Source organism: Pyrgilauda ruficollis, unplaced genomic scaffold (genome assembly GCF_017590135.1).
Source record: "Pyrgilauda ruficollis isolate IOZ18807 unplaced genomic scaffold, ASM1759013v1 scaffold37, whole genome shotgun sequence".
Lineage (NCBI taxonomy): Eukaryota > Metazoa > Chordata > Aves > Passeriformes > Passeridae > Pyrgilauda > Pyrgilauda ruficollis.
The window spans coordinates 5,212,701-5,240,104 of NW_024525156.1; positions in this window are offsets into that span (position 1 = coordinate 5,212,701).

A 27,404-nucleotide genomic window follows, 5' to 3' on the forward strand; every position below is an offset into this window, starting at 1 on the left:
GAGGGAGATCTGAGGTGAATCTGAGAAATCATCCCAGGGACCAGGATCTGGACCAATGGGGTACATGGCCAGGCACAAACAGAGCTGAATTGAAACATTTATTTTCATGATAAAGAGGACAACCCTCTAATAGCTAGCTGAAGATTATTTGTGTTTTTAAATTTAACTGCCAGCCCTAATGAACAAGGGTGATATTTATTTCAGCATGGGGCTGGAAAGACAACTCAGCTAGAAAATCCAAATGATGACTGAAATTTGTCTATTTGTCAGCTTTTTAAAAATTACAAGTGTGGGTGGTATTGCTGTGCATTTGTTGTGCACAAGGATGGAAGAGAGAGGGAAACAGGATCACTAAAAAGCACTGTTCTGAGCAGAAACCCTGCTGCAGACACTTTCATATACACTTATGCAGAGATTGAAATTGGTCTGCACAAGCACAGAGAGAGAGAGAAACTGTATAGGTTCTTTCTTGAGCTCAATGATATAGGCCTGGAAACAACTTCATAAAACAGAGGGTTTAATACGATTCCAATAGAATGGTAGGGTAAAAAAAAGAAATACAGATAACAATTAAATCTGACATCACTCAAGATGCCAGGAACCCTCCTTTTGTGCAGCATTGGATGCACAGATTTTATCTCTGGAGGGCTTCTTCTGGTGATGAATCAGTGCAGTGAACTAGGAAACTGACATGGAATTACCCCTGTGGATGTTGGGAGATGTTTAGAGAAGCAAGTGGTAGGACAGAGGGAAATGAGATCTAATTAGTATCTAGATCTTTCTTTCAGTGTCTGTGGGAATCCTACAATATGAATGAAAGGTGTCAAGGAACTTCCAAGCCCAGCTAACAAGTTTGGAGACACATGTGCACTCAAATAAATTGGAAGCCCAATGTAAATGAGAAAATATATGACCTTTTCTGTCACGAAAGAAATTATGAAAAAAAAAATGCCACTGGCATGTTGATTTAAGGTTTGTCACTTTTATCAATGTAAGAGTGACCTAATTTTTAATAATACATAGATATTTATCTTTGAAATATTCACCTGCATATTAAAGTGATTCATGGTGTTAATGGGCAGAGACTAAAATTGTAGTTCCATATGAAGGTAGCTAAGAACAAGATGATGAGGATGATGATGATAATAATAGTAATAATAATAATAATAATAAAGACTTTAACAGCATTTCAATATTCTCTTCATTTTTTCATTTGTGATCTCACATTTTGTAAACATTTTCTTTTCAATCTGTTTTATAACTGCTTTATAAATCACTATAGAGGGTTCTCACCAAAAGAAAGGAAGAAAATTGATCTTGATGCTGTACAACAATAGCAATGTAGACACTCCGCATTAGTCACGTTTGATTTCTGTTCCCCCTTTTCCCTTACAATATATTATTTTGTTGGTTAAAGAGACAGTGTGATACAAAAAGTGACTACTCTAGGAAAGTACAATTTACGGTTCAGTGGCATCTGGGAAACTACACTATACTTCCTTCTTACTTTAGAGCAATTGCCAGTTGGTGATTAGGCACTGATATCTTCTCTCTGGTAACCACCGATAGGACCTGAGGGAACCTCATAAAGCTGTGTCAGGGGAAGTTTAGTTTGGATATTGTTGGAACCCAGGACACACCTCTGGGTGCCTCAGAGACCCTGGCAGCAAACCAAAGACACTCGGGATTTCGATCTTAACCTATGGAGCAAATTACCAACTTTGTATGAAGAATTACAAGTCACAAAACTTTTGCAGCGTAATAGTAGTTGTCACAGGGTGAAAAGTGGAGTTTTGGGGATTTTTTTACTGTAGGGGTCTAGGAGGCAAGATGGAGGGACATGGGTGTTGTCCTATTCTTCTTCCTTCTTCTTTCTAGCTTCCATCTTCTTGGTGATGTTGGCACATTTAGATTAGTCTAGAGTAGAAGTAGACAGTCTAACATAGGTGATAGGTATTGAAAAATGACTGTAAATAAAGTACACGTAGTTCATACTATAAATGCAGACACCAGCCCAGGGGCAGGCAGTATGCCCTTTACAGACCTCCTAGACAGAACTCGGTGGGTCAGAGAAAAAATATTTTAGATAAAAGACAATAAACAACCTTGAGAACCAGAGCTGAAGAACTCCAACTCTTTCTTTGGCCATCGGGCTGGGAAAATAGGACTCTCGGGTTATTCCGACAGTAGGAAACCCGAGAGGATATTAGAAAAAGTTTTCCACCCAGAGAGTGGTTAGGGACTGGAATGGGCTCCCCTTGATGTATCATGGTTTGTTCAATGGTGTTCTGAATTATGGTGCAGTGTCCCTAGTGAAGGGCACAGTAATGCTTTCGAGGGCAAACAAGCCCTTTCTGTAACTTGCTGTAGATCATACTAGTAGACAAATATAAAAGGTCTACCCTTTTCCTACTTGACATCCATCTTGTAAGTATGTTTAAATGGCTCTTAATTCAAGAGGTAGTCACAATATGCTATGAAGAAAAGGCTTATTAAGCTTAACCAAATATATAAAAATTAATTGTAACCACTCTGCATACTAAACAGTTTCTCATGTGACTGTAGCTTGCTAGAAAAATGATGAATGTTCAAAATGTGCTTCTGTTCATTTGTCTTGATTCCAGTGGGCATGTAAAAGTTGTAATTCAGCATAAATTAAACTAACTCAGCAGAAAAACTGATTTCTTGAGCTGACAAACACAACCTACTTCAAATTATTAATCTTTTTCCTTAGCATGAAAACACCAAGTATAGTGTTAAAAGAGGTGTGGCAAAGGTCAGTTAAAGAAGAGAACAAGACAGGAAACTTGAATTACTCATTTGAGACAACATAAGGAGCACCTTCACTTGCAAGAAATTATTTTAATCTAAAGAAAAATACTCATAAAGGAAACATAAATTTGAAAAGAAATGACAAATTAATGGTCCTCATATGTTATACATAATTGGGTGGACTAACAAAGTAATAGGAGTTTGTTGTAATTAATATCATATCATTATAAAAATTGGTGCAGTCAAGGACCTGAAAATTGAGTAAATGGCAAAGTTTTCTCTAGTTTTTCTGCTCTCTGCTTATGGAAAGAATTTTCTCAGGTGTTGCTCATATGGCAACATTTCAGTTTCTAGACCATTTTTGGTGAGGCTTTATTCTGCTGAAATTATATTTGTTCCCTAGATATTTTCTAAGTGTTTTATTTGAAAAATGATTGCATGCTGTGAAAAACAGATGGAAGTATCACTTGAGTGTGAGAAGCCCAGTTTCCACAGGGAAATAGGTATTGAGTTACTGGTCTCTTAAATATTTGGCAGTTTGATGCATATTTCGAAATACATAAAGGTAAAAAGAATCTCTGAAGTTTTATGTTAGAAACCTGTCTTATTAAAGATGGGGTTTAACTGGGAATTTTACCCAAAGATTTACTCCCATTTTTGTTCTCTTTGAAACAGAGCTTGTGATGATTGTATTTTCTTTTCAAATAAGACTAAAGTACTGTCTTTGTTCTTTTAAGGGGGAGAGGATATTTGTTTGTTTGATTTGTCTTTTTAACAATTTAATGACCAAGACCTTCAAAGCAATGCCACACAAGCCTAATTTTCATAAGGTCTCCTGGGAATTTTTTTTTCCAAAATTGTAGGTAACATTTAAAAATATCTTCTGAAATGCACTGGGTAGATGAGCTTGGATTAGTGTAACCTCTTGACTGCAGCTGAGTCAGAGGTCAGTAATCAAATTGTTTATATCCTCTCCTCCTTTGCTTTTTGCAATTTGTCTTTTCTGTTAGTACTGTGAAGTGCTTCATATAAGCATATCATACATCTCTAGTGAAAGAGAAACCTGCTCATCTTAGAAAAAAAAAAAAACCTGTGGTTAGAGGGCTGCCTAACACACGGCCAACATAAGGGCAAAGTTGCTTGATTCAAAACAGCAGCTTGAATTTGGGCCTTTAACTGCCCAAATGAGTACCCTGATGCCTTTGAAAGGTACAATTTACTTTGCCCATTTATTTCTGATACATTCTAGTCATCGTATATTTTCCAGAGAAGAATGGAAATTTTTTAGTAAATAAGCACATTCAATGAAGAAAAAAAAATTAACCACGAAATGTTTAGTTGATTTGATCTAAAATTCTTTTACTTATTAATTGCTTTCTGACAGCTTTACATATCAAAGCATGCTCAGAATTAAAGAAAACTATTTCATTTCAGGTAAAAAAACCTATTTCCCTTACATCAAACCACTTCCCAGTGGATTATCAGAACTCAAAAATAATATTAATAATATTATACTATAATTATAATAATAATAATATTAATTAATTAATTTCACACAGAGAAGAAGTAAATTTTCACTTTTATGAAACATCAGGAAATGTAAAAACATTTATTCATGCTTCCTTCATTTTTTGGTTTGTTTTTTTTTTTTTTTTTTTTTTTTCTTTTTTTTTTTTTTTTTTTTTTTTTTTTTTTTTTTTTTTTTTTTTTAGCCTTTACTTATATTTCTATTCAAAGAATATCACAAAATGGTCCTAAATGTTTTGCTTCATAGGGCATAGCTGTGTATACTTCATTTTTATCTATTTGGATTCTGTAGTTTGTCAGACTTAGTTCTGTTCCAGGCAGAATCAGCCAACAGGACTCTTTTCTATGGTTTATGCCTTTCCTGAATTTTTTAAAAATTTGTTTAAACATAAGTATATCTGCACAGCTCAATGCAATAGAATCGGATTCAGACCACACAGCTAGGTTAATCAGGCAGAATCTTAAGATGTGGAAGAAATACTTCCACTAACACTCATGGGGCTTAGAGTCTTGAAAGAGACCTGATGCAATGACAGGGGTGACAGCCCTCGTGGGGAAGACTCCTGTTTGTGCAAACAGCGCACAATCACCCGCTGCGATGACATGGATGCATTACCTTCGTCTGTTCAGTCGCACAAAGTGACACAGATTGGCACCAGACAGGGATTCTGAGAGGTTCATAATGCTGGACACAATGGATTAATGTGACTTATATCTACTGCCACTCAGAGATATAAGACTATCAAGACAGAATTATAAGTGGTGAGCTGAAAATTTATGACAGTGAGGTGGAGAAAAATTACATTTTTTCAATGATTGAAAGGACTTCAAGAAGGAAAGAAATACTTCATACACCAGACTTTGGACAATGCTAGTCACGACCTTCACAGAAACCTGAAGACACCCAGAATTATGTTGAACAAGGGAAAAGAAGACTTGAAATCTACCCATGACTTTGATCCACTTGCCCCATTTCCTGTGGAAGCTGGTCCTACATAACATCCTTGGACACTGTGCTTTCCTTGGGGGTCCCTGCAGCAATGCAGGAATGTTCTCGATACCTGTATAGTCAAATTCTTGAAGAGAACTTAAAGGAAGATTGTAATAATCATTCTACACCTTCTTCACCTCCCCAGTGCAGCAGTTAGCAACATCCCTCAGCTTCCATCAGGACAGCTTCCACCAAATAAGAACTGTAGCTATAATTGCTTGCTTGTATCATAATAAATCTGCTGTTGGAGAGCCAGAGAAAAGAAACAGAATGAAAGGAGGCATTTAGGTGCCCAATCCCTGCAAAGCCCTTTGTGGCCAGAGAGCAAATAGGCTGAACATGAACACGTTCATCACCCCAACAAGATGCTGGCCAGACAGAAGGGAAGAGTTTCCTTGCTGGAAATTGCTGTTGAGTTGCTGCCTTACACCAGCTCCAGCCAAAACCAGCTACCCTGAAAACTCTGTTTGATCACATGATAATTCCCAAAGAGGTCCCAACTAGACTGAACATCCTGATTAGCCTTGTTTTGTTTGTGAGGTTTTTTTTTTTTATTTTGTATCTTGCCATGGTGATTTCAACCTTGAAATGTTGAGGTACTGCTGATTCTCTCTCAACCATCCAGATTGCTCAATATTGTTGTGATTTCAAGAACCCATTGCAGACTGTAAGAGCAGATGCCTACCTACATGTTAAGTACACCAAACAAATCATTAAAAACTGCATTTCTTCTGTGGAGGTTGTTGCACAACAGACCCTTTTGAGTCTGATGTAATAATTTTCCCAAGTTCCCATTTAGCAAATTTGGTACTCAGTGAGTTAGCCAGCTGCAGACTTCTTTATAACATGTTTACATTCCTATGGCATGTAAAGGTGCACAATAAAAAGCAACTATATTGCATTCTTGCTATCTTACTTCTAAGTTTTGTATGTATGCATGCCAGTAAATCTATTACTAGATTTTTACTCGATTTATATACTTTAGCTTACTATATTTAAGACATTTTTTGGCTATCTGTCCCAATTCAAATAAAGAAAACCCACATATTTACTGAAGCAAATATAGAATCCACCTCAAGGAGGTTGTTCTTTTTTTAGCTTAACATCTGGTATGTGGATTGCATCTATTTTCATAGTCACATATTCAGAGAAAAACACATTTCAACATTCCTTGGGCTCAGTTTCTGATACTATTTTAGCATGTGATATTCTACCATATACAGGTTTTTATCCATTTTTCCCCATATATTTGCTGTGTGATTTTATTATTTGATTTGAGTAAATATAAAATATTGCAAGATAAAAAAACCAAACCTCCTTTAAAATAAAGTCATGCTCTTGTAATAACTGTGTAACACATTCAGGTAAATTGGAATGTGAATTTCTGCAAAAAATATTCCTAATTTTTTATAAATCTGATATGCTTTGTAGACTTGAAGACACCTGATTTTGTCATTTCATTCTAGTTTATATATAATACAGTCATGTGTTACATGAATATATTGAACAGAATCACAGGAATGTGATCTGCCAGTACCTCCTGTCTGCCTTCTGTTGGTGAAGAAATTTTTACCATTCTTTCAGATTGTTTCATCGTCAGCAGTTCTATAATCTAAAAATGTACATTTGAAGGATTCTTTTTTCAGTTCTCTTAGAACTTTCTTCTTCAGCTTCTCGTTGCTTTGTTTATAACTTTCAAACCAGAGCCACCTCCAGTAGTCAAACCTTTTCTGTCTTGCTTGTTTGTACCATTCTTGGCTATTATGACATTCATTTCTAGCACATAGCAAATTTTATATATAGGCTCAAATTGCCTGTTACCAGAGAGAGAAGTGTTCCTTTAATCCATTGGATTGTGGAATGGCATTCTGGCACAACTCGGTGCAGCTTTTAAGAGCATTAGAGCTCTTGATGGTTGAGTTAGGTGACACTGAGGGTTCCTTGATGGTCCCTGCCATGACAGACAGAGAAGCTATCCTGGAGTGCAATACCGATCTTTAGTTAGAGGATGTACTGGAAAGGAGCTATCCAAGTAGAAAAATTTTAATTACTCTATATATCTTTAAAGATAAAAAACACCATAATAAAGACCATCTGAACAAATCACAGAAATTAATCACAGAAATTAATCGCAGAATAGCCTGAGTTGGAAGGGACCCAGAAGGATCATCGAGCCCAGCTCTTAAGTGAATGGTCCATATAGGGATTGAACACACAATCCTGGTGTTTTTTAGAACTGTGCTCTGACCAACTCATCTAAAATGGAAGATGTTCCCTTGGAAAGCAATGTTATTGAAAACTGTTTAAGGAGCACAACTGATGTTTTAATTTAATTTAAGGAGAACACAACACTTGGTGGCTTGAGGAAGGAACACTGAGATGACTTATTCTGCATGGCACAAATAGAAAATATATACTTCTACCTTGGACTTGAGGCTGCATTACCTAATCTTCTAACTTTACCTCTCTTCATGGAATTAATGTTCGTATTCCACAAGACCAGCATTATGACTCCAGCCTGTCTGCCATTACCTCAGGTCCAAGTTTTGATCTGAAAATACAATTCACCTTTTTTTAAGCAATGATTTAATTAGCTAGTGATGACTAGGTTTTAGGATGCAAATGCAAGTCACATTGCAGAAAACAATTAAAAAAAGGCAATTCCTGGACTAAGTTCCTAGATTTACAATTTGTTCAGAGCCTGTCTGGCTGTGGCTGCTCAATGACCCACAAAAACATAAGAAAGCTCCTAGATGTGGATAGTGACATGACCATGAAGCTCAGACAGGGATGTAGGGAATGGGCTTGGCTACAAAAAGGACTGAATGGTTGTCACCACAAAAAGGACTGAATGGTTGTCTTCTGTATGAATGGCTACATCATTTGAGTGGATTTGCTTAGTTGGCCAGAGCATGGTGCCAGGGTTGTGTGTTCAACCCCTTTGTGGGTCATTCACTTAAGAGTTAGACTTTATGATCCTTGTGGGCTCCTTCTAACTCAGAATATTCTGTAATCCACTATAGGAGTGCAGTAGATCAACTGGCTGTACTAGTTGTAAATTAACCAATAGTACCATCTGAGTGGATCAGCCACTTTTCTGTCCCTTGGTTAATAAAAAGAGCAGAAATAGTCACAAAACTTTTAATAAGGTACCCAATACTCTGTGAACAACACAGAGTATAAAAATGGAACAACAAACAAAAATTACTTTGATGAGAATAACAGATGTGATCTGGATTCTTGTCATATACATCTAGCCAGCAGCTGAGGATAGTGAGCATATTATTGAGAATTATGTTAATACTGTGGTTCTACTATTTATTCCGGCTCTATACTCTGATTGTTTGTACCTGTGCTGTGATTCAAGCATGTTGCTGTATCACCTTGCCAAATCAAATTTCTGTGCAGTATCAAAAGAGATTCAAATCAGTAAATTTGATGTTAGACTTTAAATCCTCAGTGTGTGGAGTAGCTAATACAAATTGGTCAGAATATTGGACTCTGGTGCTAATACAGGTTTTTCAGATCTTCTTCACAGACTTTGCTTTGTTGCTGGTATCTATGTCCTGTATGTGTCCTTGCTTTGTGCAGTTTTTTAAGCCTCTTGAATGTGGACATTTCCACAGGTGAATGTACTTCATTAATGATTCACAGAATTCCCTTCATCTTTTCAGTTTTTTCTCCAAAAATCATCACTCACTGAGCCAGGAAAACAGGAGTATATAACAAAGATACATTGATATTAGAGTTTTTGCCAAATTGTATAGATTAATAATGCATAACTTTACAATATGTCTGTATTTGAAGGACCTCTGATTCCAAAATATGAACCGCTGCACAGAAAGCTTGTACAAATGAGTCTGCTATCCATGTTTCAAGAAGATTGCTGAAAAAATAACAAAAATTAGAAGATATACACAAGCACTACTTGTAGGTTAGCAGAAATAACAACAAATGGCTTATCTCAGGATTTTTTATCTTTTCCAGGTTTGAGTTACTTGGTTGTATTTTACAAATACTTGAACAGGCAGAAGAGACTAGTACCCAAGATGATTTTTAACCTCATGGAGAATAGTACAGTAAAAGCTTTAAGGCAAAGAAGTTCAAATTAGAAATATTCCATAAAAAAGTTTAACTGTGCACATGGTTGTCCAAAGGCACAAATTCTGAAGGCAGTGGTGCACTCTAAGCCTTTAGAACTCTTTGAACTGAACTCAGATATCCACCTAGAAAATGTATTTTGGGCAAAGAAAGGTTATTGTTCTCAAGAGGGAGTTAGCTGAAGGAAACATAGTGGCCTGTTATTGCTGGACACCAAACTAGGTAACTGAATGGTCTCCACACTGTGTGAATCTACTTTTTATGTGATAAAAGAGATGCATAAACCCAAGTTAGGAAAAAAAAAAACCCAAAAAAACAAAACAAAACAAACAAACAAACAAAAAAAAAAAAAACCAAACCAAACCAAAACAAAACAAAACAAAAACCAAAAAACAAACCTGAGATAAGTCTGACATTTTTCCTTTAAATTTTTTACTGGCATTTAAAAATATGGGACTTAGAACTATGAGTTCACAGATTCTAGTCTCCTGTTTAGACACATTGCAGTATTTTTTTACAATTTTGGAAATAGCACCAGCTATTCCAACTTTAAGTCTGTTTCACAGCCTCACTGCTCTTCTGACTAAATTCCATTCCTGATCTGTACGTGGCCAACTTACATATTTTCATTGTCATAATGTTGTCCTTCAGCTCAGGCTTCTGATGTCAGTGAACTTATCTGTGTAGAACAGTAATAGCTTTATTCAATTCTCAGATTGGTGGACCTGCAAATTTTAAAAATTTTTTTTGCCTTTTCCTGTAATACATGCTCCTGTTCTCTTTTTTAAGCTATCAGTCCTCTACATTTTTTTCAGTCAGAGATCATGCATATTGAAAGATGATTGTACTGTTTTCTGTGTTTAATTCCATTTTTTTTTCTCCATCACTGCTCTGCTTTTTCTTTTTCATCCTTCTTTATTCTCTGTCCTGTGATCAGAGCTATTTTTCATTCTGCTTTTGCTTTGATTCATTTATGTTTTTCCTTTTTATCCATCCACTCTAGCCTGGTTCCTCATCCATTCTATGAAGCTGAAGTTTTAGAAGTGTCACTTCAAGATAAATCAAAGTGTATAATTAGGCTGGAATCTTCTCTCCTATCATGGCCAGTGACCATAAATTTTGTTACACTGCAGAAATTGTCCTAGTAAACTAATATTCTTGAGTTAGAGACATCTCTGCATTTCTCAACGCAATCAACTTTTCTCCAAAGTATCAGCCATCCATTTATTGAACTCTTGTCAACTTTAGCACAACATTCAGCAGGAAAGTGTTTCCTGAGTTTAGCTATACATTACATTTTCTGTATTACTTTTAAATCTTGTTGTATTTCGTATCACCTTGTTCCTGTACTGGAAGAGACACGGAACAGCTGTTCACAACCCTGCTCTCTTTACAAAACTGAAGAGTACTAGTCTGTTTAATTTGGTTTTTTCAATTTCAGTTGTTTGCTTACTCTTCTTACTCTTTTGTTTTCTAAATCTGCTCCATCCTTTTTTTGTCAGAGAAGTATTGGAACTACACAGGACACTCCAAGAAGAGGTGGATATTTCCTGTGTACATTGATACTGTCATGTTTTCTGCTTTGTGATTTTACTTTGCGAGCAGAGTGTAGTGGTAGTCTATTTTCTACTCTTTTTCTGAAATGCTTTGAAGAGCTTTTTTTAAGTCCCAGTAATCAATTACCACTCAGCATGTCTGCAGAGTCAATCACACTGTGTACAATGTTAGAGTCATTTTTCTCTCTGTCATTTTACACTGAATGTTATTTTACTCCTTCACTCTTCTGTACCATCTAGTCTCATAAGATCTTCCTGCACATTCATTTCTGGTCTCTAAAATCCAAAATATCAGCTATCAAACTCTGTCACTTTATTATGCATCCATGTGGTGATGCAGAGTGTACTCCACTTATAGCTTCCTTATATTCCAAAACCTGACAATTGATTCCAATCTTTTAATTATTATTCTGTTGTGTGAAGGAATTGTTTCTTATCCTATCATAGGATAATTTTTTGAAGAGCATTTGGTGGCTAACCTTTTTGAATACCCTTTTCAAGTCCACACAGACTTTGCGAATTGTATGTCTATCACCTCTTTATATGTTTTTCTAGAGATAAATGATACATAATTGAACACTACAAAACCTTTCTGGATTTCCCCAGTGCCCAGTATCTACTATGACTTCTCTAATTCCATCGTTTTATCATGATTTCTAGTAATTTTGCTGTGTAAAGCAACAGATGCATCGGTCTGTACTTATTAGATTCCACTAATATAAGGAAAAATTAGCACTGTATTCTGGTTTTCTGGCCATTTGAGCCTGGCTTACTTGCTCAGCTACTTTACTCTACATTTTTTAAGGAATGCCTGAGTGAAAATTGTCTTGAACCAGTAATTTGTAATCACTACCTTTTTTTTCTTTAACAGTCTATTTACATTTAAATTTGAAATTTATTCTTCTATGACTTACCCCATTCCATGGAAAAACACTCTGCAATGGTAACCTTAATTTCAGCTTCTAACCCCAATCACAAGCCCCAGAGCCTGTCACAAACTCCAGTCACTAACCCCATTATAAACCATATCCTAAGAAAAAATCGGCCCATATTTAAAGCCCTAATCTTAAACCAGAACCAAATCCCTAACCTCTAACACCCAGTCCCACATTCATGCTGTAACACCAAAGCCCTAAATCTAATCTTGTGGATAGCATTAGAGTTAGGATTCAGTTTAAGTTTGTTTTTTGTGTTAATGCTTCATGTCAAGCTGAGGATTTGTTTTATTGCTGGGGTGAAGGTAACAGAGTGGCCAAAGTGTATTGCCAGGTTTAGTTTTAGGGTTTGAAATGATAATTATGGGTTAGGGCAGACGAGAACTAGAGTTTGTGTTAGGATTAGTTTTCGAAATTATGTCTGTGCTTTCACATAATTTGGATTATGGTTTGGCTTTATGGTCAGAGTCAGGGTTCCTCCAGCGCTTCAAAAAAGGGACATTTAAGGTTGGCATTATGATTCGTTGGTATTATTCAGATTTACATGCAGTTCTGATTGAGTTGGGCTTTAGTATTATGACGGGGTTTAGGATTAAGGTTGTACTTAAAATCTGGATTTTGTGCTTGAGTGTGGTTAGATTTAGGTTGGTGGGTGGGATTAAGGTTAGGTTTAAAATTTGGGTCAAATTAGGTTTTTGGGTTACTGTTTAGGGTTTTGTTTAATTTTGGTATTAGAGTAAGAGTCAAAGAGATTCCTATTTTGTTTTGTTTAAGCACTAGGGCTTATCATTAGTGATACTTTTTAGGCGTATTTATGATTAGAGAGATTTTTGCATTTTTTGGATTCCAGCAGTTTAATCAAAGCTATAACGAGTTGGAACTTTTCTGTTTCAGTATTGACATACATTTGGAGAAAAAAACCCACCAGTTAAAAATATTGTTATGGATAAGAAAGTCAGATATATGCAATTTGGGTTTAGCAAGATATATTTTTCAAGAGCATGCCTAGGTGCTGTAAACATTTTTGTCTATATTTTCCATTAGGGCCAGTTAATGAACAGTTTCAGCAAAAGAACGCTAACTTTTGGAGGCACTGTTATTAAAGAGTTGATGGTATGATAAAATGTGCATCAACTCAACTGGAAATGCAATTGATGGCAAGGACCCAAGCAGACTATGTGAAGTTCAATCAAGATATTATCCAGCCTGCAGAAATCTAAGTTAATCACATGAAATCCCTTCAGTCTTCAGGAGGAATACAACCAGATGACAGCAAAACTGAAATCGTGGCCAACATAAACCATCAGCCACTAACATAATCAACAATAACATAACATTTCTGGAGACACTTGTAAATTAAAAGAACATAGCATTTCTGGAGATGCTTGAATTGATTAAAGTTTTGGTGTAGTACCTACTTTTAGAAGAAGCCTGGACTGCTGTACAGAACTTATTGTTTTGTATCACTAAATTTTGAAGAGCAATCATAAAATATGCAGCAATAAACATAGGTAACACTCTTAATTAGTCAGAATATATGTTTCCAGAAGCCTAGTTATCATTCAAAAAATGGGATCCTGAAATTGATTAGAAATTTGCCTATTGAAAGACCAAAGTCTTATTTCATGTATATGTTGAAATTTCATGTCACCCAAGTTATTACCAAGGAATCCTGGCTACTGGATTTGCAAGAGGTGATTTTTTCCCCCTCTTTGAGAATGTAAAAATGCAGATTGCAGCAGTGACATTTAGCAAACATTACTGTGACTGTCTAAATCTCTAACAGCTCTACTGAGCTTGAGGCAAAATACAAAAAATGCTGTCCACAAGTGAACACCATCTCACCTTCAGATTTGCAAGGCATGGAAATAACACACCATGATATATGGAAAAAATGCTATCTGTAAGTCAAGAGTAAAAGCGAAGAATAAGCCACAGCTTTTGGTAGTGTTAGGTTTTGCAAAAATATTCTTCTTCATGAAAAGCTGCACCTAAATTTTCCTGGCATGTGTATTAAAATGCACACATAAGAAGAGCAGCCACTGTGGTGTTATGTGAACCTCTGGCATTGATGTTAATGCCTCCTGAGAATGCAGATTTTACAGCTACCACTGATGCTGATACCATCACATACTTGGTCTATCTACACACAGATACTGAAGCAGTGTTGATGTCTTACTTGAGGCAGTGGATTATGACATCAGGTCCACACAGACCTCTTTGACCTCTCTCCACACAAATCAAGTTGAAGTGAACTGTAGTTTACCTAAGACATTTTTTCACAACAAAGATTTAAGAATGAATAATTATTAATTCAAGTATTTACTATTTGTTAATTAACAATTACATTTAATTCTGTCTGCTCACCAGAGAACCTTTGCTTGGAAGCTCTTTCATAGAGTGCAAAAGCTTGCTCAGGGTCTGGAATGCTAAAATTTGTGTACAGACTTTAGTAATTCTACATCTCATAAGCAGTGTTCTGGTTCAGCTTAGTGGTCAGGATGCTACTTTGTGATCCTGGTGTGACTGACACTGCAGATATAAGAAAACTCACTCTCAGATTTACTCCACATAATTAAGGGGAACCATCTCTCTTTCTTCTTTTATTCACTTCTGAACATTTCTGAAGCAGTTGTTGTTATCTCTCATGTACCAGGTTCTGATAATTGGCATTTGCTGATGCTGCCCAATACAACACAAAGTAAAATCTGCAAAGGGACTTCTGGTTCAAAGAGCGTATGTGGGAATTAGCATTGCATCTTTGGGGCTACTGCTTTCGACAACTCCATGAATCCTATGCTTTGTCTGAGCCCACGGGGAAGGCCCACTGTGTCCAGAAGGCATGGTCCACATACTTCCTGCAGTGTTTCACCACTGTTCCTTCTGATAGGTCCACCCTTAAAGATTGTAGGGTGTGCTGAGAATCAAAGATAAAGGTATTCTCTCCTCTATTGACACATACTTTGAGGTGGAAGAGACCTGCTTTCATATTGGTTTCCAGAGTCATTCTGCTAATTCTAATGGAATGCTAGCAATTCAAAAATTATCAAATTCAGAGAAACTCTCTTAGACTGACATTCACCTGACTGCATATAGAATTTTTCAGCATTGCAATATGCAGTATGAGACTGTAGGTGTTTAACACGCTGTCAGTTGTTTGCACTACTTTTATTTTTTGGGTGTAGAAAGAGAGAATCTCAGAATTAGATTCTTCTTAGCTGAATGTGGGTTTCCAGCATAAATCAGATAGTTTCTAAAAATCTGTCTGAAGTTGTAGCAGATGAATCTCAACCCTAATGTTTCCAGGACATCAGGTTATCCTCTGCATTATTTCATTTTATAAAGAGTGATGTGACTGGTATTTTAAATTCATAATTTATAATTCCATGTCTTTGTGGCATCTTGTAGTTTTGCTGTGTTAAGCTGCGTGAAACACCACAGGAGTAATCTGTAGTCAGACATGACATTTTAGTGAGTTGCTCTTTTTCTGTTGAATGTATTGCTAAAAGAAAAACAAAAGCATCCATCAAATGCAGACAGATGCAGTTGCAATTCATCTTTCCATCCTTTGGAAAATACGTTATACATTGCAAAGACTAATACTTGCCGTGTTTCTGCCAACATGCTATCTTCCACCTCTTACTATATCAGTGATATCATGTGTAGGTTACTTCGTGATAATAATGCTCATGATTTTATTCTTTCCCAAATGAAAAAAAAAAAAAAAAAAACCAAAAAAAAAAAACCCAACCAAACCCAAAACAAGAACCACTTCATATTGATTTAAACCTGGGTTTATGTGTCAATAGAAAAAAAATTCCACAGTGATTTTCCAAGTAGAGTGTCCCCCCAGTTTATCAGAGTTTCACATCCCAGGAAGTTTTTATACCATTTTGTAAGGTATATATCCTCTCCTATTTTAGCTGTATTTTTGCACAAACCTCATCACAAAAAAATATGAGCCCTAATGGCATTTTTCCAAGTCACTGGCCTAGTCAGATTTTCCTAGTAACTTTAGGACAAGTCCTCAAGGGATGACAGCCCATTGCGCTGCAATTGTCCAAGACTGGTTACTACACCCATGGACAATTTTGTAACCATATGTTTTCCTGCATTAGAATCTGTAAGTTTTTCTGCCTTGGTGAAATCTAATTTGCTGATTTAATTCTATACTGAAAAAAAATCTTCTTCCAGTTGTGTATCCAGTGTGAATGTCAAGATAATTTTAAAATAATTACTTTGGATTCACTTAATTAATCTTCTGTTTCTACTGTTTTAGATCAATGCTTTAATCAAAGCTTTAATGGTTGCAAGGGTTTTCTTGTTGTAGCTGGTTGATGTGAAAGAGAGTTGACAGCTTATGGTTCCAGTGCAGTGTCAGGTCAGAAGTTGGTAAGTATTCCATCTACTCCCACATCAGCCATGTGTTCAGTTACTACTTGTAAAAGGGAATTTTTTTCCCATGTTATTAACCTGAAATAGGATATAAGAGCAACAGCTGTATGGACTCAGCACTCACTAACATGCACTGGAGATCTTGGACTGCAAACTGTTGGAGAAATCCGGCTTGGGAAGGAAAAAGGAAAAGAAAAGGGAAATTGTGCTCTATTTTTTATGATATTTTCTTTTATCCAGGGACCAGATTTACTGCTAATGAACCCATCAATAATAATTAGCATGATGGTAATCTCATGGCCTTTTCTTTCCAAAGTGTTTGTGTTTCTCTAAGGCAAGAAATTTCACATGCAATGGTCATATCACATTTAACACATTCTGGTTTAATCTTCTACCTGAGCTGCTTATAAATGGAAGGTACTTTAAGGCATTGTGATCCTATTTACTTCAACTCTATAAAGTCATCTGACAATCAGAAAGTTGTTTCTGGAATTTCTGTTCTTTGCTTAGGATCAACACTCCTTCATACCTTATCCTTCTTACTGTGTTGGGGTTTTTCCTGCACTACTTTTTACAATATTGTTATTAATTATATTATTGTTGTTATTATTAAAGACAGCAAAATAACTCATGCCAAATAAATCATCCAAGGATTATAACCTTTGTTTTCATTTTTGAATGTAGATATAGTTTGTAAGTGCAAAATACATGTCTTATTATATTTTAATGGAATTCTTCTAAGTAGTTGTCTTAAAATATTAATTTTTTTTGATGTGTAGACATTCATAATGGTTCCACTCAAGCTTTTCACTCTGTCTGCACAAGTTAAGCCTTCCAAAACATGGAGAAGTAGCATGTAATGAAACATAGCTGTTAACACTTGTGTCTTTCAAAGAAAGCTGTATGCTAAAGATTTAGAAATATTGGGAGTTCCTCAGGTATTTCTATACATTGATGAACCATCATTCAAATAAACAACTGGTTCAAACCATACTCATTCATTTTTACATTCACTTGTGGGAAAATTTAGCAATCTGTGTCACTTATAGATCTCTAAAGATGTAGATGTCTTGAACAAGCACAATGTAATGCTTTTTATTTTAGATATATTTCCTCCTTTTTTCACTGTAAATATTATCATCCAAAAGGTCAATAAATGTTCTAGCAAACATTTGGACTTAATGATATAAAATGATAAGATTTACATTTACAAATATATTTGCAAATCAGTGATGTGATCACATCATGTGAATTGGTCTCTTCTTCCTGCTTTGTGAAAAAGAACAATTTTCCTTTTTCTTACAACCATTAAAATAATACTATAGAAGCCAGTGGCAGGGCCAAAACTCTCTGGTTCCTCCAGACTCTTTTTGGGTTAACCAAGCAAACATCCCGTGATTCCATAAAGTCTGGATACTTCATTTAGCATAAGGTAAATTGTCTCTGGTGTTAAGTCTGCCTCCACTCACCGTGAAAGCTTCCCAGAGGATAAACTGAATGGTGAATGCTTTTTGACAGATAGAATTGGGTAAGATGAATCCCAGCTATGTCATGCCCCAAGATATTCAAAAACAGACATTTGTTTTATAGGGCTCTTGCAGCTTCACAGATTCTTCAGCGATCCCACCTGGTGCTGAATGTTAGAAAGAATTCTTTTTCTAACATAGAACTTTCTTATCCCTTTTCTATGGTTTAACCTTCAGGCAGCTGAACACCACAGAGCCATCTGTCCCCCTGAGATGGGGGAGGGAATAGGAAAACAGGTAAAACACGTGGGTTGAGATAAAGACAGTTTAGTAGGATGCAAAAGCAAAGGAAAATGCTAGTAATGATTAAAGGAAAGTATACAAAACAAGTGATGCACATTGCAATTGCTCACCAATCACTGTACAGCCTGCCCCAGCCCTAGGACAGCTCTCCTGACAACTCCCCCCAGCTGGACTCTTCAGCATGATGCTTTAAGGTGTGGAACATTCCTTTGTCCAGTATCTCCAGCTGTCTCCAGCTGTGACCCCTCCCAGTTCTTTTGCACCCCCAGCCTACTCACTGGTACTCCAATATGAGCATTTTCCTGGCTCAAGCCTTACCAAGCGCAACAAGAGCCCTGTTTGCTGTTCTTGCAGGTTGTACTCCTACATGTTTCAGGTACAGTAATTTTCAGAGCCTTTCCTAATGGACCTTACCATGTATATGTGACGCTGTTTAATTGTATCTGAATGAAATTAAATTACATTTTTTTCAGATTGTTTCTTCATTTAATCAAAATCAGCAGCTCCTCCCTTGATCTTGCAGTTCTCCCTAGTTTGGCACTGTACTTTTTCAGAGCAAAATGCAAGCTACCTGCCTGGGCACTGAACAGTAATCACTGTTCGAAGAAGGAGAAATCTGTTCAACTCCCTGTTTTTCTGGCAGAAACAATTTTTAGCTATTGTGTTCTTGCCTGATGAATTGGACACTTTAGTTTCAAACTCTTTCACATCTTCCCAATAAAGACTGGCATCCATTACTTCTATGTGATCTTTTGTTATGATTTGGGATTCACATATTTTCTGATGATTCTCATAAATGATGGTGACACAGGAAAACAAAATTGATTTCTAGACCACTTTAAGGTATGTCAACGAGGCTGAAAGGACAATAAATAATAAGCAATAAATTTTTTCAGATAGCCGGATGTTAGTTAGACTATGGCAGATGGAGGCTTTTCAGAGTTCCAAACATATCTAGTCAGGTAAGCAGAAATTGTGGCATCAAGTGGGGTTCATTGTTGATAAATATCAGTTCCAGAGGAATACTGATCACCAAATATATTCCTGAATTACCTGTAACAGGTGGAAAGAGCTGTAGGTTGCAAATGAAAAGACCTAGCTCAGCAGAAAATCCAAAGATAAGGAGAATGAAAAAAGACAGGAATAAACACAGAAAGGTTAAAGCAACTTAAAACTATTCTGTACATTGAAACACATTAAAGTACATTAAGAAGGAATTTCCCATCAGATAATTTTCCCAGTGAAAAAAGCATACTTTTAGGAATATATCAAAAATTAACTAAGAAAAGTCAACAAGACTCAGAAAATCTTTACAAATAAAAAGTTTTCACCAGCATTAATGAGAGTAAAGTACTGTAGTCTGGACCAGTAAATTATTACAAACAATTACCAAAGTGTTCACACTGTTTTAAATCAAATTGCTGGAAGGCTCTATAGCAATATATTTCTTATCTCATATAAAAATACTGCAATCAGCCAGTATTTGTACAGGAACCTTTGGAAGAAAACATGAAGATATTCTGAGAGGTATTTGCAGCAATGCTGTGAGATCTGAGCCAAGTTCTGTGAAGGTGAGGCAGCAGCGATGACAGTACAAAGGAATCTGATAATGTGAGGCAAACATGATCAGCTTGAAGCCTATGACAGGTTCCAGCTGCCCCTGCACTGCAGAAAGTGACTAATAACCAAACCCACCCACATCCTGAGACAAGATTAAGAGCTCACCAGCATTTCCATCACTGGCACCAGGGAGAAAAGGGAGATACAGAAGTCATTGCAAAGGAGGAAAGAACATACACCAAATTACTGCTCCCTCTGATAGTACAGAAGTCTACCATAGTTGTAACAGTGTGTGTGTACACATCCTCTGGCCAGCACATCTGTTGCTCCTTAAAGAATTTAGATTCCTGTGCTGCTGTGGGTTGCTGTAGACATGAATCTTCATTTAAAATAATCACTGTCTGATTAATGCTCAGGAGATCACTGATCTGTATGGAACAAAGAGAAGATGCTCTTCCTCGCTCTCATTCCAAGGGAAAAAGCTTCCACTCACCCTCCTCAGTGCAGGTAATGGAGCCATGGTTCCTTGCAACTACTCCAGCAGTACCAGCAGCAGAGTTGTTCTGGAAGCAACTCAAAAAAGGACTTGAAATGGAGCCCCCCCATAGAGCAAGTTCATTCTTTTGTTATTTTTCTCTGTCCTTTTTAAGGTTTAAATGTTTGGTTTAATCCAAGAAGAGATTTTCAGGCCTTTTCCAGAAAAGGGAACTTGTGTTGTCCCCTCTCATGGTTGATGAACAGTGGCAGTAGGGATGGCAGCTGGATATCCTGCAGTTATATACACAGTTCAGTAGTGATCGATCATGTCCTGATGACTAGAAGAGGTAAATCTACATTCAGTACTGTTCAATAATCCACAAGTTTAGTGCCAAAAGTGAAAGGAAATGAGAAAGAAATCCCCTCATATTTGAGGTATCATGGCAGTTGCAGTATAATTTATTCTTAGTTAGCATAACATATGTATTTACAGGGTACATTTTTAGCTGGAAATTGAGAGTGAAAAAATATAAACCCATTTCTGTGACCTCAGTTTTCATTTACTCAATTACATTAAGTAATTTTGCATATTATTTAAAAATCACAACCAACTCTTCAGCTGCTTTGATACTCTGCACTACATAGATGAGAATTTCAGCTCTGGTAACAGGCAAAGAAGTATGAATTGTCTGGTTTTGGTCAGTGGGGTTTAGAAGTGACTGATCCTTCCTGCATCAAAACCTTAAATGCCAGAACTGTGACTGAAGTGTCTTCATAAATACATAAAAAATGGCTGTTAAAATTCACTCGGCCAACATTATTTACGTTAGTGGAGGGGATAAAACTATTCATTCTACTTTAGTATTTTGTTGACATTTTAGAACCTTTAGGAATGTTTTATTCTGTGTGAACACTGCAAGATTTTCTGAGGTGTCTTTTTAATTTAAAAAAATCCCAGCATATGGCTTTAGCAAGAGCCAACCAAAATAATGTGCAAATGTGTTTATGTGTGGATGGCTGTATTCCAAAGTTCAACAGTGCTAAATTGGCAGCATTTTCTGAAAAGATAAGATTTACTGTTTGGAAACAGGATGAAAGTTTCAGCTTTGCATTCCTATTACTAGCTAAAAAAAGATCAGTTTGGTTTCCATTTGCTATTTTAGTAGTGCTTTATTTATCTTTATTCCTTTGCTGCAACTATATAGGCATAGCATAATACTGTCTTCAACATCAACATTTAAGAGTTAAAGCTTGTGCAGAAATGAAAGCATTAGAGGATGAAAACTTCAAATATATGGGTCAGAAAAGAGATATTGCTCCTATTGACACAAATGGTGTTCTGTGGAAAAGCTGTGCAGTCTAGGCTTGCTGAAGGCAGTTGTGATTCTAGACTAGATTTAGAAACCAGTATGCACAGCCTTTGATGAAAAGTAGCCTCTGTTTCCCAAAAATCATGCTGTTATTTTGGTAACTGTTTCACTTGGTAATGCCTAATGCAAACTGCTGCACTATACAAATAATGAGGACATATTATGCCAACAATTAGATTGTCTGCAAAATGGCCTAACTCCATTTGCATGATAATGAGATGGCCCACAAAAAGCAAACACGCCAGAAAATGAGACTTTATGTAAACTGATGCTATGTGCTGGTTGCAAACCTTAGAGCAAGTCTGTTTTTTGAAATTGGCTAACAACTTTTACTAAGTCAAAGACCACAGACAAGCATTGCAATGAAAAACAGAATATGTAAACATTTATAAATCAATCAGGCAACAAGAAATGATTTTTTGTATAATAAGCCAAGTATGTTAAATCTATAAAATTGATTCTAGAAGAGGAAAGAATGCTTTGTTATTTTGTGCGTATGTTGAAGGCAGGCTTCAGCTCTCTTCTGAACAAACAGCTGTGTCACTGCAGGTGCTGCACCACCCACCGATTTTAGGTGGATCTAATGACAGAAAAGTTGTTTCTCTTCCCCATCAAATTTCTTTCCTTATGCATTATTAAATAGAAAATACATGCAATCTCACCTTTCTAAGTGTCCTAGCATAGGAAAACCTTCTTGTCTGCATTAGAGAAAAAAAAAGGGATTTTCTAAAATGCTTCTTGGTTTTGTCAGTGATTTCTTGGAGGGTACATGTCACTCCTATCTCCAGAGCAGAGAACCTTTTAATGGAGCAAGGGACAGAGCCTTGAAATACTCAAAGCACTGTAAAATATACCTCTATCTTGCTTACCTTACATCCTAATTTTATGGCTGATATCACCAAATTAAGAAGGGACCAATTAAGAATGGACGCTATTAAAGCTTGTGCAAAATGCAGCTCCCTCTCAAAGAGCTTACCCACATATGTACAATGACCTTGGATATAAACTCAAAATGGTAACTATTTTAAAAGCATACCTGCAAAATTTAACACCAAAAAGCTAGAAAGTTTCTGAAGGATGATTCCCTATGTAGATTTCACAGCAAGAGTGCCTGGGTCCTGGAACAGGCTGCCTGCTGGTTTTAAAGAGATTGTCGATTTTAAAAGCTCAAGAGGAAAAGATCCTGAGCAGCCTGTCCTAGTAATTAAGTTGGCTCTGCCAGGAGCAGAATGCTGTGCTGCAGAACTTCAGAGGTCCCTTCCAAGGCAAATTATTCCATGATTCCAGGATCCTTCCTGTTTGTGTGAGTGTATGATCTAAGTCTATAGACACATTTTGCTGCTAATTTTAGAGCAGATGCCTTCCTTGCCAAGAGTCAGTCCACAGCTGATTGCTGTTAGCTAAAACCTTTTTGTGACAATCACTGACTTTGGATTATGGCCTTGCAACAGAGAATGGATCTGCTGTAGGGAGGAACCAGCTGTTTTATATGTCTTTTTATACTAATTGAGCATGTGGCTGCATGCTTTATTTACTGAATCACATCCAAATCTGTCTCTGACAGAAATAATTTTTTTCTTTTTTGGTGCACTTATTGTTATGATTTTCAAATACTTAATGAATTCATCTTTATAAGCTTTAAGTGATACCTTTATACTGTCATAAGGAATAGCAATATTGCTTCACATTTTTACAAATGGGAAGTGATGAAGACAACAGGACAACTTGCATGTTCAAAGTATCTGCTCAAAGCCCTTACTGATGGATTCAGGCCTTGAGTCCATCATGCAACCTTAGGAATGATATAAGCAACCTTAGGAATGAATGCCATATCTCATCTCAGGATATGTTCTGCAAAGCACATCTTTTTCTTTTTCAACAGGATACAGGAATGCCCTGAAATGGTTTCACTTAGAAATGTGCCATTTCATTAATTACCTTATCTTTGAAATTGTTTTTGACTTTTTGTGAACCAACACAGGAAGATCTGTGAGTGACATTCTGAAAGCTACAGAAAATCCAATATATATCAAGTATCTAAAGTGGAATTATTTTGTGGTTTTTGTTAAATTAGCATTATTCATATTGGTGGGTCAAAAAATAAAAGAATAGAATGCTGCAAAATGAAGAGTATAATTTTTCCACTCAATTTGTGAATATAAAAGTCTGAAACAGTGTCATAAATCAAAGTGCCTTTTTGAAATGTTACATTTTAAGCAGTCTTCTCCAGATGTGGTGTTCAAAAACATCAGTATATGATTTCTCCTTTCTTTTTCAGCCAACATCACTGAGAAACAAACATATGGGAGAACCAGCCATTGTCATGATAGTATTAAAAATTATGTTTTAAGTTTAGCTAAGAGATTTATGCAAGGTGGACTTCAGTTCAAACTATCAAATTCTGCTTTAAACTGGAGCCACCTATCAATTTTTAAATTTGGAGAAGTCAAAGATGTTTAGCGACATCTGAGGCACAAATAAATTTCTTCTAAAGACCACCAGCAAACAGAAAGAGCCGTGCTTCCCTCTTCACACACTCTTACACCTGTGTGCATCAACAGATGTTTTTGCCTTGCTTATTCCACCAAAGAGCACACTGGAGTTCCTCCTGCCGTGACTTGGAAGTGTATTCCTAAAACACACTGAATATGTGGGTGCGTCAGAAAAGCACAGAGAGTGCATGTGGAAATTATTGAAATCAACGGCAAAAGTATTGATTTCCATGGAGTCTGATTTCATAAATTAAGGGCAGACAGTTAAGTCTAAACATGTAAGAGAAGAGGGAAGAAAATGGCGAGAGGAAATAGACACAGGTCTGTGCTCTCCAGTAGGTGGAGACAACCAGAGTCACCGAGATTCCTACTGCTCCAAATCCAAATCAATCCAGATCTGCTTCCATGGCAGAGGTTGTTGGAGTAGAAGCCTTCTGTTTTATTTAAAAAAAAAAAAAAAGAATAAAATCTAGGGGCTATTGACTGCCTACATTTGTTTTAGATCCTTAAGTTTTAGGTCATAGTCATATCACAGTGCAGCCCAGGCGCTAATCCAAGCCTACTGGAAATGCAAGTGCCTTGATATTCTACACTTAATTTCAGTAATGGCTGAAGGTTGACTTTTCTTATTCCAGACATTATTGTAACTTCTCCACATTCATTTTTTACTGAAAAAATTACAGAGAATTTCAAATGACCTTGTCAGTCATTCCCTGTCTTTCCCTGTCTTTTGTGGTTTTTATTGGCTCCCTTTCACCAGGAAATGTTGATTTATGTCCTAGATAATAAAGTGTGGATGAAGAAAAATATTTCCTTAGTGTTTTCTCCACTAGCAGTCACTGCTGACTAGCAGAAGTTTCCATACATCACTCTTGCAGAAAGAGTGAAGAGTTACTTCAGCCACGGAGAGAAAAAAACATTGTTAACAGGAAAATAAGACAACTGGGAGTATTATGCCAAGCTAAATCATCCTGCTATAACAGTACTGAGGAATTGCAATTCAGCATCAAAAATAAGAAGGGTATTATGTCATCTAGTTTGCTTTATTTTCCTCCTACACAGAGTGTTTTTATTTCTTTACAGTGTCTCAATGTGATCAAGAAAAAAGTGTATGATCTGCTTGGCTCTTAAAAAAATTAATAAAAAAATAGGGATATTTCTTTGTTCCTTACCATCTGAAGTGCATTATTTCTGTGCCTATGCTGCTGACAGTATTCAGCTTGGAGAGTTTTCACTGCCCCTCTGGACTGCTTATGTGGATTCGTTCATGTCTATATGGCTGCAAGCACTCCAGAGAGAAGTGCTATATCCACATTGCATTGCACGTGAAGGGATATCTCTCTCTGCACCACACGAGAAAGAGCTTTGTGCCTTCTCATGGAAGTGCTTTATATCCACATTGCATTGCACGTGAAGGGATATCTCTCTCTGCACCACACTGGAAGTGCTTCACCAGTTCAATAGGGAACGTGCTCGCTGCTCATTAGCTCCCTGTGTGGCATGTGACTGCTCCAGTAGCCTCCACACAGGGGTGCAGCCAGGCAGTTTCTATCTGCTGCCTGCAGCACAGCCAGGCTCCCTGCTGCATCAGCTGTTGCTCTGCAGGCTGCTGGTAACTCTGATCCTTTGGCCACTGCTGCATTTTGGCAGGCTGGTTTGGAACTTATGAAGGCCATTGGCAGAACTCTCACTGTCTGCTATAGCATCTGGCAAGCTGCTTGCAAGTTGTATGAGCAAGACATCCAGGAGCTGCAGCTAAAAATGCAGTGTGCCAGCCATGGTGGGTAGCATGAGTTGGGTGGGCTGCTCAAGTTACTGGGGGCAACAGCTTTCCCACTGTGTGGAGAGATTTGGGAGACAGAAAACCAGTATCCACTGCTCTGCAGATGGGATAGGCTGGAAAAGCTGAGGATCACACTGAGCTCTTTTGGAGGACCTGTCAGCTCCAAATGCATTCATTCCAGCCAGAGAGTTCATGGTAGCTACCAACTCCTCCTTGAGACAGTCCTTGCTCAGTGTATTCTGACCAGAGGTTATGCCCCATCCCCAAAACTCTCCTCTTTCCCCCTTGGTAGTGGGGCAGTTTCTGCTGGCCTCAGCAGGTGAGCCTGTGGGCTGTGGCCTCTCCCACCCTGAACACAAGTAGGGATGATTTTCAGGACATCTGCTGGGTTTGTATTTCTTGTGGATACATTCTTCTCCCTTAGTCTTGTTTACTTGTCCCTAGACCTGAATAATTGAACAACAGTGTCACCTTTATCTTATCTCAGGTTCCTTAGATGGCTTAACTCACAGTCCAAAGTTCTAGTCAGGTCAAGGAGGGGTGGGCTTGGGTGGTCACAGCTTCTTTATCCAGTTTTGCCATAATGGGCAAAACTCCCTCATACGATGTTTGAGTCATTGACCATAACATTTTAGCCTCTGACAGCCCTGATATACCCATACTCCCTGTGAGGCTTTGGACACAGTCCCACATGACACCCTGAACCCCGCACTGCTGAGCCCTGGCTTTGGAGGGTGGCCGGTTCAGGTCACGAGGAATTGGCCAGATGGATGCAGCCAGGGAGCTGCGGTCACTGGCTCCATGTCTGGGAGGAGGCTGGGGACAAAGGGTGTCCCTCAGAGCTCTGCCTGGGCACTGGGCTCTTTAATGGCTTCCCCAATGACACAGAGAGTGGATGGAGCTCACCCTCAGCACAGGTTTGCAGGGGAAGGGAAACTGAGTGGAGCAGGGGATGAGGAGAAGGACTTGGGGATGCTGATGGATGAGAAATCTTCTCACAAGGTGGCAAACGCTGTGGAGAAGCTAGACATCAAGATATCCTGAACAGAAAAAAAATTCTGGCTATATCTGGTACAGCCTGAGTGAGAATGATATTGCCTTTCCTTACAGATCAGTTGCTGTGGCATTTGGCCTTTCAGCTTCTCTGTGTCCAGCCTGAAACTGGACAGTAACCACAGTTCAACATGCAGCAGAGAAGACAGATAAACATAAACGTATTCCATTTGTGGTTATGTGCCTACAGGAGCCTGCTCACTCACTGACACAGCAGAAAGCCATACTTTGTGAGGACTGGGGGTCCACCCAGTCCTCACAAAGCACATAATACAACATTTCATATTACTTTACAAAAATGTACCGTTTGCATTCTGGAAATCAAAGAGCACATAAAGGAAAAAACCCCCAATTATCACACACAGTGCATCCTGGACTTCATTTGCAGACCATTCAGGCTGATTGATCATTGTAAGAGTATGGGGAATCTGCTTCATTAATTACCTATTCATTATAAATAAAATAATAAATAGCAAGAAAGGTGATAAATTGAACACACAGATACAAAAATCTGACAGGTAGGTGATAATCGAGACAGTAACGAAACCCAGAACTGTTCAGACAGTGATTGATCACTGGAAAACTACTCAGGAACAGTCTTAAAGTGGGTCAAGCTGAACCAT